Source organism: Bufo bufo, chromosome 6, assembly GCF_905171765.1.
Source record: "Bufo bufo chromosome 6, aBufBuf1.1, whole genome shotgun sequence".
Taxonomy (NCBI): domain Eukaryota; kingdom Metazoa; phylum Chordata; class Amphibia; order Anura; family Bufonidae; genus Bufo; species Bufo bufo.
The window spans coordinates 257,656,010-257,671,604 of NC_053394.1; positions in this window are offsets into that span (position 1 = coordinate 257,656,010).

Genomic DNA, 15,595 nt, shown 5'->3' on the forward strand with positions numbered 1-15,595 from the left:
TGGGGTCTTCTGCTGTTGTAGCCCATCCGCCTCGAGGTTGTGCGTGTTGTGGCTTCACAAATGCCTTGCTGCATACCTTGGTTGTAACGAGTGGTTATTTCAGTCAACGTTGCTCTTCTTTCAGCTTGAATCAGTCGGCCCATTCTCCTCTGACCTCTAGCATCCACAAGGCATTTTCGCCCACAGGACTGCCGCATACTGGATGTTTTTCCCTTTTCACACCATTATTTGTAAACCCTAGAAATGTTTGTGTGTGAAAATCCCAGTAACTGAGCAGATTGCGAAATACTCAGACCGGCCCGTCTGGCACCAACAACCATGCCATGCTCAAAACTGTCATCCACAGGTCCCCCCATAAGTGTCATCCACAGGTCTCCCCATAACAGTGTGATCCACAGGTCCCCCATAATAGTGCGTCATCCACAGGTCCCCCATAACAGTGCATCATCCACAAACCACCATTAGTTCAAAACCCAGCAAAAGCACACCTTTTGGTTCAATTTTCTTTTTTCTTATTTTCCTCCTCAAAAATCTAGGTGCGTCTTATCATCAGGTGTGTCTTATAAAGCGAAAAATACGGTTCTTACCCACATATAGACGTTTTCTCCCAGTCCGAGCATTCTCATTTTATATACTAACCTTTTATGTGGTACAGTGTCAAATGCTTTGGAGAAGTCCAGATATACGACATTCATTGATTCGCCGCTGTCAAGTCTAGAACTTACCTCCTCATAGAAACTGATTAAATTAGTTTGGCATGACCGATCCCTCACGAAGCCATGCTGATATGGCGTTATTTGCTTATTTCCGTTGAGATGCTCTAAGATAGCATCTCTCAGAAAACCTTCAAACAGTTTACCCACAACAGGTGTTAAACTTACCGGCCTATAGTTTCCAGGCTCTGTTTTTGGACCCTTTTTGAATATTGGCTCCACATTTGTCATGCGCCAATCCTGTGGGACATTCCCTGTCAGTATAGAGTCCGCAAATATCAGAAATAAGGGTCTGGCTATGACATTACTTAATTCCCTTAGGATACGGGGGTGTATGCCATCCGGTCCTGGCGATTTGTCTATTTTAATATTTTTAAGTCGCTGATGGGGGCCTTATTGCTACTGTGTCCTCTGTAAGGGAATTATTAATACTGGAGGGCTCTTCTACTAATGGAGGCACTCTTGGGGAGCACTATCACTGTTGGGGGCACTGTAGGGAGCAGAATTACTAATAAGGGCATTCTAGAAGGGAATTACTATTGGTGGGACTATGAAGAGCACTATTACTATGGGGAAGACTATCTATATGCCACTCATTTTTCTTCAGAATAGTATTTGGGGGTACAGAAACGTGAGGAACCTAAGATGTCCATGTGTCACACTCTGCAGAGACGAGGTGGAGAAGATGATGACAGAGAAGATCTACATGAGAGGACATGAGAGGCACTGGATGTGAGAGGTATAGCTGTATAGCAAGTACAGTAAAATGTCTTCAGTGCTAGTGTTTGCGGTGGTGGGGGGGTTGGGGGTCGGTTGGTCGACTTAGAGAATTGGTCAATATGCATTGGGGCTTGGGCCCCGGATCTTTTGAGACCCTAGCAACGCCCCTGGTTATTGCAGTAAAATGCTTTTGCAATAACACTGAACGGTATCTTCCAGTACTATGCAATACATTTATAAACACAGGTATAGTAGTCACTACAGTACACGGGTATAACACGAGTATAAAGCACTGAAATGCACTGAAATGCCCAATTACAAACGGTAAATAGAAACTTTTTTTTTTTTAAAAAGGGGGCAATTCCTTATTGTTTGCAGCATAATAAATGCTATTGGGGTGCTGGCAATACTTCCACTTTTTCTACAACAAAAAAATTAATGGTTGTTCATACAGCAAAATATTAGTTTCTTGTAAGATTCAGTAATGCAGAACAAATGGGACAGTGACCAGTCCCTCCCTCTCTATTCTAAGTTTTCCCTGATAAAACCATAAAATCTACCCATTTTTGTAATCCTATTTTTTCTATAGTGTCTCAAGTATAAATAGTTTCCTGGATTGTGTCTGCAATATTTTGGCGGACACTGCCACAAGACTTCCTTTGACAAGCCTAGTGGTAACAGAATGCTGTTTCTTCCTTCTGAGCAGAAGAACGTGTCTGTATACTGCCCCCTAATTGGCTGATCAGACTGTCTGTCAGCCTCTAAGCCAATCCAGGCAAGCACTTTCTCCCAGTGTCATTTGATCCTTCATCTTCTTACTTTCTTCTGTTTTCCCCATCAGTTTTCACAGTAATATGGTGACGGGTGTTGTTTTTACATGAATCTTATTTGATTGGAAGACGATTTTTGTGAAATTTGAATAAAATCTGATTCATTTAGAGTTGATTAGTTTATCTTAAAAAAAATAGACAGATGGATAGACAGATAAATCGATCAATAAATACATCTATTTCATCTCTAACATTTGACATAAACTTACTTTATTTAAACTCTTGACGAACCCCTATTAATGAGACATACTGGAATACATTCCAGCAATTCATCTGGGAGACAAGAAAATATTAGGTGAATTTTATGGCCTGAGCAAACTTCAGATCACAGAAGCCTCCATTTTTTTTTTTTAAACCTCCACTATTATTAAGCAATGCTTGCCGGACAGCAGCATACCCTTCATTGTGCTGACCAGTTGGACTCCACTGATCACACATTACTGTTATAATTTCTGAGAACCACGTTAAGGGTGGTGTCACGCAATTTTTGTGGCAGTTTTTGAGTCAAAGCCAGAAGTGGATCCAGCAGGAAGAAGTATTTCTTTGTTCTTCATATTTCTCACTCCTTTTAAATCCACTTTGGCTAGAAGAACTTCTGCAAAGAAAGCTATGTGTGACACCAGCCTTATTTCTGTTTTTCAACCTTGCACATTTAATTTAGCTCAGTCCTAAAATGGAAATTATAATAGGCTTCTTAAATAACTTGATATGGTTCCAGCAGGAAATAAAAACTAATTGAACATTGATAATGTAGGATTTATTAAATCACTCTTCCATACTGTAAATATAAATGAATTCAGACATATGACGTAATATACAGGTGCTTTACCATGCTTATGGGAGGCAGTAAAAGTTGACTATTCAGGAAGAATGTTACACAGATTTATAAAAGCATGGAAAGGGAATTCTTTTTGATTAATAACAGTTGTAGTTTACTTTGTTTGCTTGTATGGTTTCATGTTGATACTCTGAGATTGTCTTACTTTTTATGATCAGGATTTTGCGCTCTGTGTGTAAACCTATAGAATTCCATACGTTAGCATGATACAAAACATTAGGGTCCACCAAAAAGTTTGGATCCACCATAGATTAATATGACTGTATAGCTTTTTCCATGGAGCATAATTTCTGTGCTGTTCTGTTCCTCTTTTATCCTTGGAAATGTATGGAATAAGTTTACAAATGAGCACAACCCACTTGTAGGTTTATGCCTTTCTAAAATTGATATTCCATGAGGAATGTAAAGATTTACTAAAAAGGACATGACCAGAATGTCGATGCAGTATATTGTACCAGAAAGGTGTCACTGGATGGAAGCTACCTGAACATTCTTCCTTGTGATTGCATATGTATGTCCACATAAAAGACGTTAACACAAGCATTACTTTAAAAAGCATTAATAAGGATATTACAAAAGCAACTGACCTTAAACCTGTAATTAGCTTAAGGGATAACCGAATCGAAGTCCTTCGATCCGAATTTCAGGATAAATTCAATTCGCCACATAGCCGAATTTCCTCATGCTTCGCGGTAGCGAATTGATTTAACCTTAAATAATTTCACCCCCTGGAGGAAGCGAGGAGAAACGTACGTCGGGGTTGCTCACCCCCCAAGCTCTGGGTCTGTATCTACTTTCTACCATTGGTATGTTTATTCTTTTGCCTGCTGCTATATACTTTTGGCATGGGTGTTCTTACACCTTGGAATGCTTTTAGTAGCAAAACATGGTGCAAATTCTGGTATAACTTTGAAATGGTTATAAGTATGATACTATAACCTGCAGTATGATTAAGACAGAGATCAGCAACCTCCGGCACTCCAGCTGTGGTGAAACTACAACTCCCAGCATGCTCCATTGACTTATATGGGAGTTCCAAGAGCAGCCAAGCAAGTTTGCATGCTGGGAGTTGTAGTTTCACAACAGCTGGAGTGCCGAAGGTTGCTGATCCCTGGATTAAGAGATAGGTACAGATATAATAGCTGCTAGGTACTACCGTTCACATGCATACCAGTGCCCAACCCACTATCATGTGGGTATTTCTGTTTTTTTTGGTGGATTCAAATAGACCTAGAGATTGTGAGGTGAACATTTATCCACAGTGTTGGTCTGTACTGCATCTTATGTATTAGTCTATAATTCATTGTATGTCTTTTATATTACCAAAAAAAGTATGTATTTGTATCTGGATATGTGTGGTTTTCTAATTTTGGTGAGGTGTGCATTGCTACCACAGTGTCATTTTTGTTTCTTTTGGCCTGTCTGAAATAGTGTAAACAACAAAAAAATTAATATGTACCTGATCAATTTGCTTGCGACTCGCTGGCTGCCGCCATCTTGCTTGAAGTCCTCGTGAAAATCCTATGCGTGGTGACGTTTGGCGTCACCATGCCGGCTGACGTGATGGCTATATTTAACAAACCTTCACAGTTTTCAAGATTTATGTTTTCTATCAGTGAATGAAATAACAGTGCTGAGAAAAGTGAAGCATTCAAAGCAAAATTCGGTCCCAAGTTCAGGAAAACAACAACAAATTCAGATTTCCTCGCACATCGTTGTATCAAATCAGTTAAAAAAAGTGAAAGTAAGAAGCCTGGCAAAGCGAGATCACCCATAATGCCGTTCATTGGCCAGGCTGGAAACTTGGTAAATTACATGACGTCAGCAGCAGCAGGATTTTCAGAACAGGAGTGTCAAGTAAACAGGCTCCTGGAGGCCAATTTATTCAACTTTGGAATAGTAAGTATATTACAAACTTTAATAATTCATCCACATGTGTAAGTCAGACATGATGGCCTTCAATACCAGAAAGCATAGATCATGAAAACTGTGAGTAATTGATACATAAAGAATATCTAGCACTAGAGATGAGCAAATCAATTCTAAATTAATCAGATTTGCTATGAATTTCTCAAAAAAGCTTCTGTCAAACAAATCTAAAGTTTTGACAATTTGCTTCGGATGAATCTTGAACAGGCAAACTTGTAGTCAATAACAGGCTATGCGGCGGGTGGAAGAGTTTGTATAATTCTCTGAAACAGCCAAAGGTCAGGGCAGATGGCACAGGATCAGTATAGTGAAAAGGTCAGGCGGCAGAGCGTCAGGATCCAGAAAACAGGTAGAAGTTGGTACACTGGCAGACAAACGGATTATAGCTCTTTACAAGCTCTAGCAAGCCAGGGAGACCTAGCCTTGCAGCCGGGCTGCAGCATAGTACTCATTCCCATAGCCTTCATTTTTTTAATGGCACTGTTTATTTTATGATAGCTTGTATTGAAAAATAAAAAAAATATAATCTTTGAGAGGTGAAATTTGAAAAAATGCTATTCCACCAAGGATTTTTAGGCTTTGTTCACTGTCCCCTAAAAGTGAAATGACAGCTTTATTCTGCAGGATCTGTACAATTACAGCAATACCAAAATTATATTTTTATTTTGTTTGCCTAAGTTAAAAAAAATAAAAACCTTTAAAAAAAATTAAAAAATTCTTTGCATTGCCCTTTCCTGATGGCCATAAGTTTTATTTTTTTAGATTTTAATGACCGAGATGAGCATCATCACTGATCCCAGTCATTGAAGCCAGATCCTGGCTGTATTGTACAGCAGGCATCTATGGCACATGGAGCGGACATGTAAGGTTTAGTGTTGATCGAGTACCAAAGTGCTCGTGTGCTCTTGCCGAACACATCTACAGAGCAGCTGAGTATAATGGAAGTCAATGGGAGAACCCGAGCATTAACCCCTTTAGGACTCGGCCCTATTTCACCTTACGGACTTGGAAATATTTTGCAAATTTGACCAGTGTCACTTTAAGTGCTGATAACTTTAAAACACTTTGACTTATCCAGGCCATTCTGAGATTGTTTTTTCGTCACATATTGTACTTCATGACACTGGTAAAATCAAGTCAAAAAAATTCATTTTTATTTATAAAAAAATACCAAATTTACCAAAAATTAGTAAACAATTGCAAATTTCCAAGTTTCTATTTCTCTACTTTTATAATACATAGTAATACCTCCAAAAATAGTTATTACTTTACATTCCCCATATGTCTACTTCATGTTTGGATCATTTTGGGAATGATATTTTTTTTTTTTGGGGATGTTACAAGGCTTAGAAGTTTAGAAGCAAATCTTGAAATTTTTCATAAATTTTCAAAAACCCAATTTTTAGGGACCAGTTCAGGTCTGAAGTCACTTTGCAAGGCTTACATAATAGAAACCACCCAAAAATTACCCCATTCTATAAACGACACCCCTCAAGGTATTCTAAACTGATTTTACAAACGTCGTTAACCCTTTAGGTGTTCCACAAGAATTAATGGAAAATAGAGATACAATTTCAAAATTTCACTTTTTTGGCAGATTTTCCATTTTAATAATTTTTTTCCAGTTTCAAAGCAAGGATTAACAGCCAAACCAAACTCAATATTTATGGTCCTGATTCTGTAGTTTATAGAAACACCCCATATGTGGTCGTAAAGCGCTGTACGGGCACACGGCAGGGCGCAGAAGGAAAGGAATGCCATACGGTTTTTGGAAGGCAGGTTTTGCTGGACAGTTTTTTTTTGACACCATGTCCCATTTGAAGCCCCCTGATGCACCCCTAGAGTAGAAACTCCCAAAAAGTGACCCCATTTTAGAAACTATGGGATAGGGTGGCAGTTTTGTTGGTACTAGTTTAGGGTACATATGATTTTTGGTTGCTCTATATTACACTTTTTGTGAGGCAAGGTAACAAGAAATAGCTGTTTTTATTTTTTGTTATTTACAAAATTCCTCTGACAGGTTAGATCATGTGATATTTTTATAGACCCGGTTGTCATGGATGCGGCGATACCTAATATGTATACTTTGTTTTTATTTATGTAAGTTTCACACAATGATTTCTTTTTTGAAACAAAAAAATCATGTTTTAGTGTTTCCATAGTCTGAGAGCCATAATTTTTTCAGTTTTTGGGCGATTACCTTGGGTAGGGTATGATATTTGCGGGATGAGATGACGGTTTTATTGGCACTATTTTGGGGTGCGTGTGACTTTTTGATCGCTTGCTATTACACTTTTTGTGATGTAAGGTGACAAAAAATAGCTTTTTTTACACCGTTTTTATTTTTTATTTTTCACAGTGTTTATCTGAGGGGTTAGGTCATGTGATATTTTTATAGAGCCGGTCAATATGGATGCGGTGATACCTAATATATATATATATTTTTTTATTTATGTAAGTTTTACACAATAATATCATTTTTGAAACGAAAAAAATCATGTTTTAGTGTCTCCATATTCTGAGCCATAGTTTTTTTATTTTTTGGGCGATTGTCTCAGGTAGGGTCTCATTTTTTGTGGGATGAGGTGATGGTTAGATTGGTACTATTTTGGTGGGCAAACCCCTCTTTGATCGCTTGCTGTTGTTTTTTTTGTGATGTAAGGTGACAAAAAAATGGTTTATTTAGCACAGTTTTTATTTTTTATTTTTTTACGGTGTTCATCTGAGGAGTTAGGTCATGTGATATGTTTATAGAACTGGTCGATACGGACGCGGCGATGCCTGATATGTATACTTTTTTTTTCTCCCTATTTTTTACCAATTTTTTTAACTTTATTTGGGGAAAATTATGTTTTTGTTTATTTTTACTTGAAACTTTTAATTTTGGGAGGGGAAAACTTTATTTTTTCAACTTTTTTTAACTTTATTTTTTGTCCCACTTTGGGACTTCAACTTTTGGGGGTCTAATCCCTTTTACAATGCATTCCAATACTTCTGTATTGGAATGCATTGGCTGTATGAGTAATACTGTGTGTATTACTCATACAACTTCCGGCCTGTGAGATCCAGGGGGCTGGATATCACAGTCTCATCACCGGAAGGCAGCGCGATGCCTTCCTTAGACATCGCGCTGACTTCCATGCCATCGGGTCCCCCCTACAGCCGCATGGGGACCCGTTGGCACCGCCGCACCAGGTAAAAGCCGCAAACTGCAGGTCTGAATTGACCTGCGGTTTGCGGCGATCGCCGACACGGGGGTTCACGGGACCCCCCCCCGGCGTTCTGACAGGATGCCCGCTTAATTATTTCAGCGGTCATCCTGATGCGATTAACCCCCGCCGCGCCACAATCGCGATTTAAACTTAGGACGTACCGGTACGTCCTGAGTCCTTAAGGACTCGGGAAATAGGGCATACTGGTACGTCCTAAGGCCTTAAAGGGTTAAAAAAACACCCATTTTTAGCAAGACCCTACATCTGGGGCCTTTGCTGCATTTGTCACAGTGAAATACAAGCGTTAGATACTGCTGTTATATTCTGTTATTATAAAAACACCCATTTTGGGCAAGATAATAAATTTGCGGCCTTTGCTCCATTTGTCACAGTGAAATACAAGCGTTAGATACTGCTGTTATATTCTGTTATAAAAAAAAAAAACATTTTGGGCAAGATAATAAATTTGCGGCCTTTGCTGCATTTGTCACAGTGAAATACAATCGTTAGATACTGCTTTTATATTCTGTTATTTCAAAAAAAACATTTTGGGCAAGATACTACATTTGCGGCCTTTAATGCATTTGTCACAGTGAAATGCAACAGTCAATACTGCAGTTACATTGTTGGTTGCCAAATTAAAAAAAAATTGTGATCGTGAATAGAGATGAGCGGGAGGTGCCATATTCGATCTTGCGATATTTCGCGAATATTCGATTGAATATTCATCTTATATTCATCGAAATCTAATATTCGTCATTCTATTTATCGCGAATAGTATGCGATTTAATTATTTGCGTATTGCGATTTTCTTTTAACTGTTTAAGGCAACTTTCCTATTGGTTGGCTAAGGCTAATATGTGTATTTTACGAATATTCGCTATATTGCTATAACTTAGTTTTTTTAAATATTTGTAATATTCTAAAAAACAAAGTTATGGCAATATAGCGAATATTCGTAAAATACACATATAGACTGTAATACAGCTAATATAGTGCTATAATCTTTTTTTTTATAGTCTAATTTCTTTTGCCTCTTCTGAACTTCAGTTTTGGAAAAAATTTACACTATTAAAAAAAAATACTATAGCACTATATTAGCTAAATTAAAGTCTATATGTGTATTTTAGGAATATTCGCTATATTGCTATAACTTTGTTTTGTAGAATATGACGAATATGACAAATATTCAAAAGTTATAGCAATATAGCGAATATATAGAATATTCATCCTTTTTTTTTTCAATGTGTACTGTTATTCCACTTTGGCATACTGCTGTCACAAGGGTGTCAAGAGCCACGCCTGACTCCGTTATACCCGGGGTCAGGAAGTTGGAGCGGTTGGCTGCGCGCTCTATGTATAAAGATAGTGCAGATTCTTAATGGTAGCTTTCTGGGTTTGCCTTGCAATCCTTTTTGGCTCACTCAGGGATCCGTAGCTCCTTCTCCTCAGCTGTTTCTTGTCCAGCACTCCCAACCTCCTTATATTCCCCTCTCCCACTTCTCTGGTTGCCAGATATAGAGCTTCCTGCCTGGACTTCTATACTGACCCACTGGAGCTGTGTAGCTGAGATTCCTGGTTGTTGTTCCAGAGCTTTACCCTCCGGATCCCTGTTGGGCTTCTGTTGTCTGCTGTTGTCGCCCACCTGGGATTATATGTTTTGTCTGTATTGTCTGTCCTCTCCTTGGTGTTTTCCTTTAGTGTTAGTGGTGCGGACTAGTGTTCCCACCGCCCTATTTACTACGTAGGGCTCATCTTAGGGAAAGCCAGGGTTTAGGCACGTGATCGGCGTACGGGTGAGGAACCCGTCTAGGGACGTCAGGTCAGTCAGGTGCCAGTCTCAAGGTGAGTTAGGGGTCACCACCTTTCCCTCTCCCTTGGACAGGGCCTTCCCTTTTCCCTCCCCTTGCTTCACGTATGTGATCGGCACGCCGGTCATGACAACTGCTCCCCGACAAGTGTCCCCGTCACCATGGGAACGACTGTGGGTTAGAATATACCATCGGATCTGGGTTTTCACGATCTCAGGGAAAACTCAGATCCGGTGGTATTTTCTAACCCACAGGCGTTCCCATGGTGATGGGGACGCTTGTCGGGGAGGAGTATGCGAACAACTGTACAGATAGAAAAAAATTATGCGAATATTCTAAATAACGAATATATTCACTATATTGCTATATATTCATTTTTTTGAATATTCTTCATTTTTTTTTCCATATGAAAACATGATTCCTTCCTGCTTAAGTTGCTTGTGGGCCAATGACTCATTGACCCACAAGAAAAAAGCAGGGAGGAATCATGTTTTCAGATGTAAAAAAATGACAAATATTCAAAATAGCGAATATATAGCACTATATTCAAAATATTCGTGAATTAGCGAAGTTGCTATATTCGCGATTAATATTCGCTATTCGAATATTCGAGCTCAACACTAACCGTGAAGTAATTGTATAAAATTTGCCTGTCACACTGTTGTGCAACCTCAAGAAATGTTTCCTCTTTATGACACTGCCACTGCCTTACTCTCAGTAAACTTAACTGTTGACTATTGGCAGCTACATTTTTTGCCTGGCATAAACCATCTGTTAGTTTGGTAGGTGAACGCAAAGAATGAGGAGAGCGTTGAATATTGGACGTGGCCCCGGTCGTGGTGCTGCTGTTGGAGCTCCTATTGCAGGGAGAGGATGTGGTCGATCTGTGCCAGCTACACGCACAAGTGAAACACCTTCCTCAGGTGCGAGTAGGCGACAGAACCTTCAGTGTTATTTGGTAGGGCTGAATGCGGCTCTATGAATGGTGAGGCCAGAACAAGTACAGGCAATTGTACATTGGGTGGCTGACAGTGCCTCCAGTTCCTTGACATTTTCTCCCACCCAGTCTCCTGCTCAAAGATCAGAGTTGTCACCTGCAGCCCATGGCCATCAGTCGATTATAACCATGATCAACATGATAGGCGCATAAAAGAACATCAAAAGTTGATAGACAAGATATCCAATTGGATCGTGGATGTCACGGGGACGTGCGATCAGGCAGAAGTTATCTAGAGTCAACAAAGCGGCAGCAGGGCCTCTCCTGTTTAAAATACAAAATACGAAAATCCAAAATACCCCAGTGACATTCCCTATAATTTTTTATTAATCATTCCAATAACAGGGCATCTTAAGAGTCCTGTATTGTTATTTATCATCTCTACCTCCCCAAGTCGGGAGTGGGTATTGCCGTGCGTCCCCTCCTTTCATTCGATGCAGTGTATTGTCTGAATGTTTGTTTAGCACAGCTGGAGGGGGTTATCACAGGTTATATTTCCCAATGTTTTGGGGTGTACCCTAATTTAAACAAACTAAATAAATAAAATACATTAAAACCAAAAACCAGTGTTGGCTACCTCCTCCACCGCCACTTCCACCTACACCGCCATGTCCTCCTAGATTAACATTATTATTTTTTTATTTTTGCATATTTTATGTTATCCCTATCCACATTTGTTTGTAGAGCACTTGTCATGCTCTTAATCACTTTTTGATGCCATTTGCAGCCCTCTAGCACTTTTTAGTCCTCCAAAGTTCGGGTCCTCATTGACTTCAATGGGGTTCGGGTTCGGGGTCAAGTTCGAGTCAAGTTCGGGTCCCAAACTCGAACTTTATTGTGAAGTTCGGCCGAACCCGTCCAACCCGAACATCCAGGTGTCCGCTCAACTCTAGTTATATGTTCTGAAGCCTTTTGCGGCGTGAATCATTGGAAAAATAAAAAATATATTTGCCGTTCAGCGGTGCAGTTATATGTTCTAAAGCCTTTTGTGGCACGTATTATTGCAAAAATAAAAAATATCTTTGCCATTCAGCGGTGCAGTTATATATGTTCTAAAGCCTTTTGCGGCGTGTATTAGGGGAAAAAGAAAAAATATATTTGCCGTTTATTGGTGCAGTTATATGTTCTAAAGCCTTTTGTGGAGAGTGTTAGTGCAAAAAGAAACATATATATTTGCCGTTAAGTGGTGCAGTTATATGTTCTAAAGCCTTTTGTAGCGTGTATTAATAAAAAAATAAAAATATATATTTGCCGTTCAGCGGTGCAGTTATATGTTCTAAAGCCTTTTGTGGCTTGTATTAGTGGAAAAAATATATAAATTTGCAGTTCAGCGGAGCAGTTATATGTTCTAAAGACTTTTGTGGTGCATATTATTGCAAAAAGAAAATATATATTAGCCATTCAGCGGTGCAATTATATATTTTAAAGCCTTTTGCGGCGTGTATTAGGGTACTTTCACACTTGCGGCAGGACGTATCCGACAGGCTGTTCACCCTGTCGGATCCGTCCTTCTGCTATTTCGCCATGCCGCCGGACTGCCGCTCCATCCCCATTGACTATAATGGGGACGGGGCGGAGCTCCGTGGCAGTACGGCAGTTCGCTGTGAGAGGCCGCCAGACTAAAAAGTCGGACATGCAGGACATTTACTCCGGCGGCCTTTTGCCATGCACTGCCGTGCTGTCCCGACAGTTATGCAGTTATATGTTCTAAAGCCTTTTGTGGCGTGTATTAGTGCAAAAAGAAAAAAATATATTTGCTGTTCAGTGGTGCAGGTATATGTTCTAAAGCTTTTTGTGGTGTGTATTAGTGTAAAAAGAAAAAATATATTTGCTGTTCAGCGGTGCAGTTATATTTTCTAATGCCTTTTGAGGCAGGTATTAGTTGAAAAGCGGTCAGGCTCCTGATCCAGAGACGGCTGAGGAGGACATCAGTGACGTGCAGAAAGTACTTGATGATGATGATGTAGGTGATCGCACTTGGGAGCCAGGTGACAAAGGGGCTTCATCCTCATCAGGAGAAGACGGTGGCAGCTTGCCCGTCAGCCAGCAGCAGAGCCAGCAAGTCTCTAGCATGGCCGTGAATCAGCAGAGTGGCAGCAGTGGGAGGTCGGGAGCCAAACGTGCCTGGGGTAGACCACACGCTTCGCGGGTGCCTACCAGCCCGGGAAGTAGTGGTGCACTGGTTCACGGAGGCAGCGGCTGTAGCAGTCAGTCAGTGAGTAGTGTTGTGGGTAAAATCACTTACTGGGCGATGTGGCAGTTTTTTTTTAAGCCGCCGGAGGAGGTGAACATGGCCATATGTAGAATCTGTGGGCAGAAGGTCAAGCGTGGCCAGGGTGTCAATGTTGGCACCACGGCCATTCGTCAACATATGCAGCATTGCCATAAAGTGGCCTAGGAGAACCGTGGCTCCGATGTGGTAGTCCAGCCTGCCGCAGCAACAGCTGCATCACCCAGTGGCATGCGCCGAATTTCAGGCAGTCAAGGCTCCACCACCTCAGCCAAAGGGAGCTATCTATCCTTGCCATCATCTGATGGTCCTGATTCTCCTCCTCCTTCTTCTCCTAGTCAGTCATTCCATCAGCAATCAATCACTAAAGCGATTGCCAAGAGACAACAGTATGCGTGCACTCATCCAAAGGTGCAGAAGCTGAACGTGCCAAGCCAAGGTGGAGAGTCCCAAGCAGTCATTTCTTTGTCAGCCCTGCAAACGTATGTAGAACAGAAGGTGGGCCAGTCCTTGAGCCTGTCGGTGTCTGCCAAAGTGCACGTGTGGAGCTGTAACTACGATCAGGGACAATACATGTCCTTTACAGCCCACTGGGTGAATGTGGTTCCTGCACAGCCACACCAGCAACTTGGCCAAGTGATGCCGCTTCCGCCTCCACATTCTCACGCCGTTGGTCCTGCGACAATGTCCGCCTTTGCCTCCTCATCCACCGTGTCCTCAGCCTCCACTGCAGGGACAATTCACAGTGCCACTCCAGCATACCACATGTGCAGGGCACAGTGGTTTCAGGCTGTTCTCCACCTCTTTTTCCTGGTTAAACAGAGTCACACAGGGGAGGAACTGCTCCGTGTCCTTCATCAAGAAATCGAATCCTGGCTTTCTCTGTGACAACTGAAAATCGGAACCATGGTGACTGACAAGGGGAAGAACATGGTGTCGGCGCTGCGTCAAGGAGGGCTGAGCCATGCGCCATTCATGGCACACGTGTTCAATCTGGTTGTCAAGTGGTTCCTGAAGTCTTCCACCCATCTGCAAGACATCCCATAAATGGCCAAAAAATTTGCATGCACTTCAGCACACCGTCCTTGAGCTGCAGTGGCAGAAAGGCATCCCCCTAACATAGGCTGATATGCGACGTTTCCACCCGTTGACTTTCTACCCTCCAAATTTAGGACCGACTGTACGAACATAGAAAGGCCATCAACGATTTCCTGATGATCCAAGTGGACAGGAGTACTCCCCTGTGTAACTTTGATGTCAGCCAGTGGCAGCTCATGCGTGACACCTGCCATTTGCTCAAGCCCTTTGAGGAGGCCATGTTATTTGTCAGTCGCCAGAACCATAGGATGAACGATGTAATTCCACTTCTTCATGTCTTGGAACAGATGCTGGTAAATCTGGCTGGTCAGGGGACTGAGACGTGGTGCCTATACCTCACGTTCACATGAGCCCTGTGGGGGCTGAACTGGGGGGGGAGGAGGAGGACATTGGAACACAAGCAATGTGTAGTGAAATGGGTGGTTTTTCTACACAGGTGAGAGGAGAGGAGGAGCAGGAGCAGGCAGAGGAGCTACAGCACGATGAAGAAGATGAGGCAGAGGACCAAGACACATCGTGGCAGTATGCAGTGGAGATGTAGGCAGGGAGTCCTTCCGAGTCACTTGCGCAAATGGCCCAATGCATGCTCTCTTGCTTGCGTAGTGACAGCCGAATTGTCACCATTCGGCAAAGGGATGACTTCTGTCTCTCCACCTTGTTGGACCCTCGCTACCTGTCCAAAATGGGGGCCTTTTTTTACACCTGCTGAGATGTAGGACAAACCGAACTACTATAGAGACATCCTATGTAGTCAGTTGGCCGCTGCCTATGTGCACCATCGCCCATTCTCACGTAGGTCTGACTGGGGTGGCCCTCTGCACTCACGTTCTACTGCCATGGCTGCTGGGGAGCTGTGGGGTGGCAGGAGCAGTACCAGCTACATCAGTAGCAAATTAAGTCTACAGTCGCTGATGAGCAGTTTTCTTCACCCGCCTAGTGAAGAAACTAATCACCAGCAGCAGTAGGTAGACATAGAGCAGAACCTTAACCAGCAGATGGTGGCATACTTGGACAGCACCTTGCCACCCCAAGTTGAAGATCCGCTGGACTACTGGGCAGCCAAACTGGATTTGTGGCCGCAACTGGCCGAGTTTGCACTGGAAAAGCCTGCCCGGCCAGTAGTGTGGCATCAGAGCGGGTATTTAGTGCGGCAGGGGCCATAGTTACCCCAAGCAGAACTCGCCTGTCACAGCCAGACAGCTGAGAAGCGCTCACAG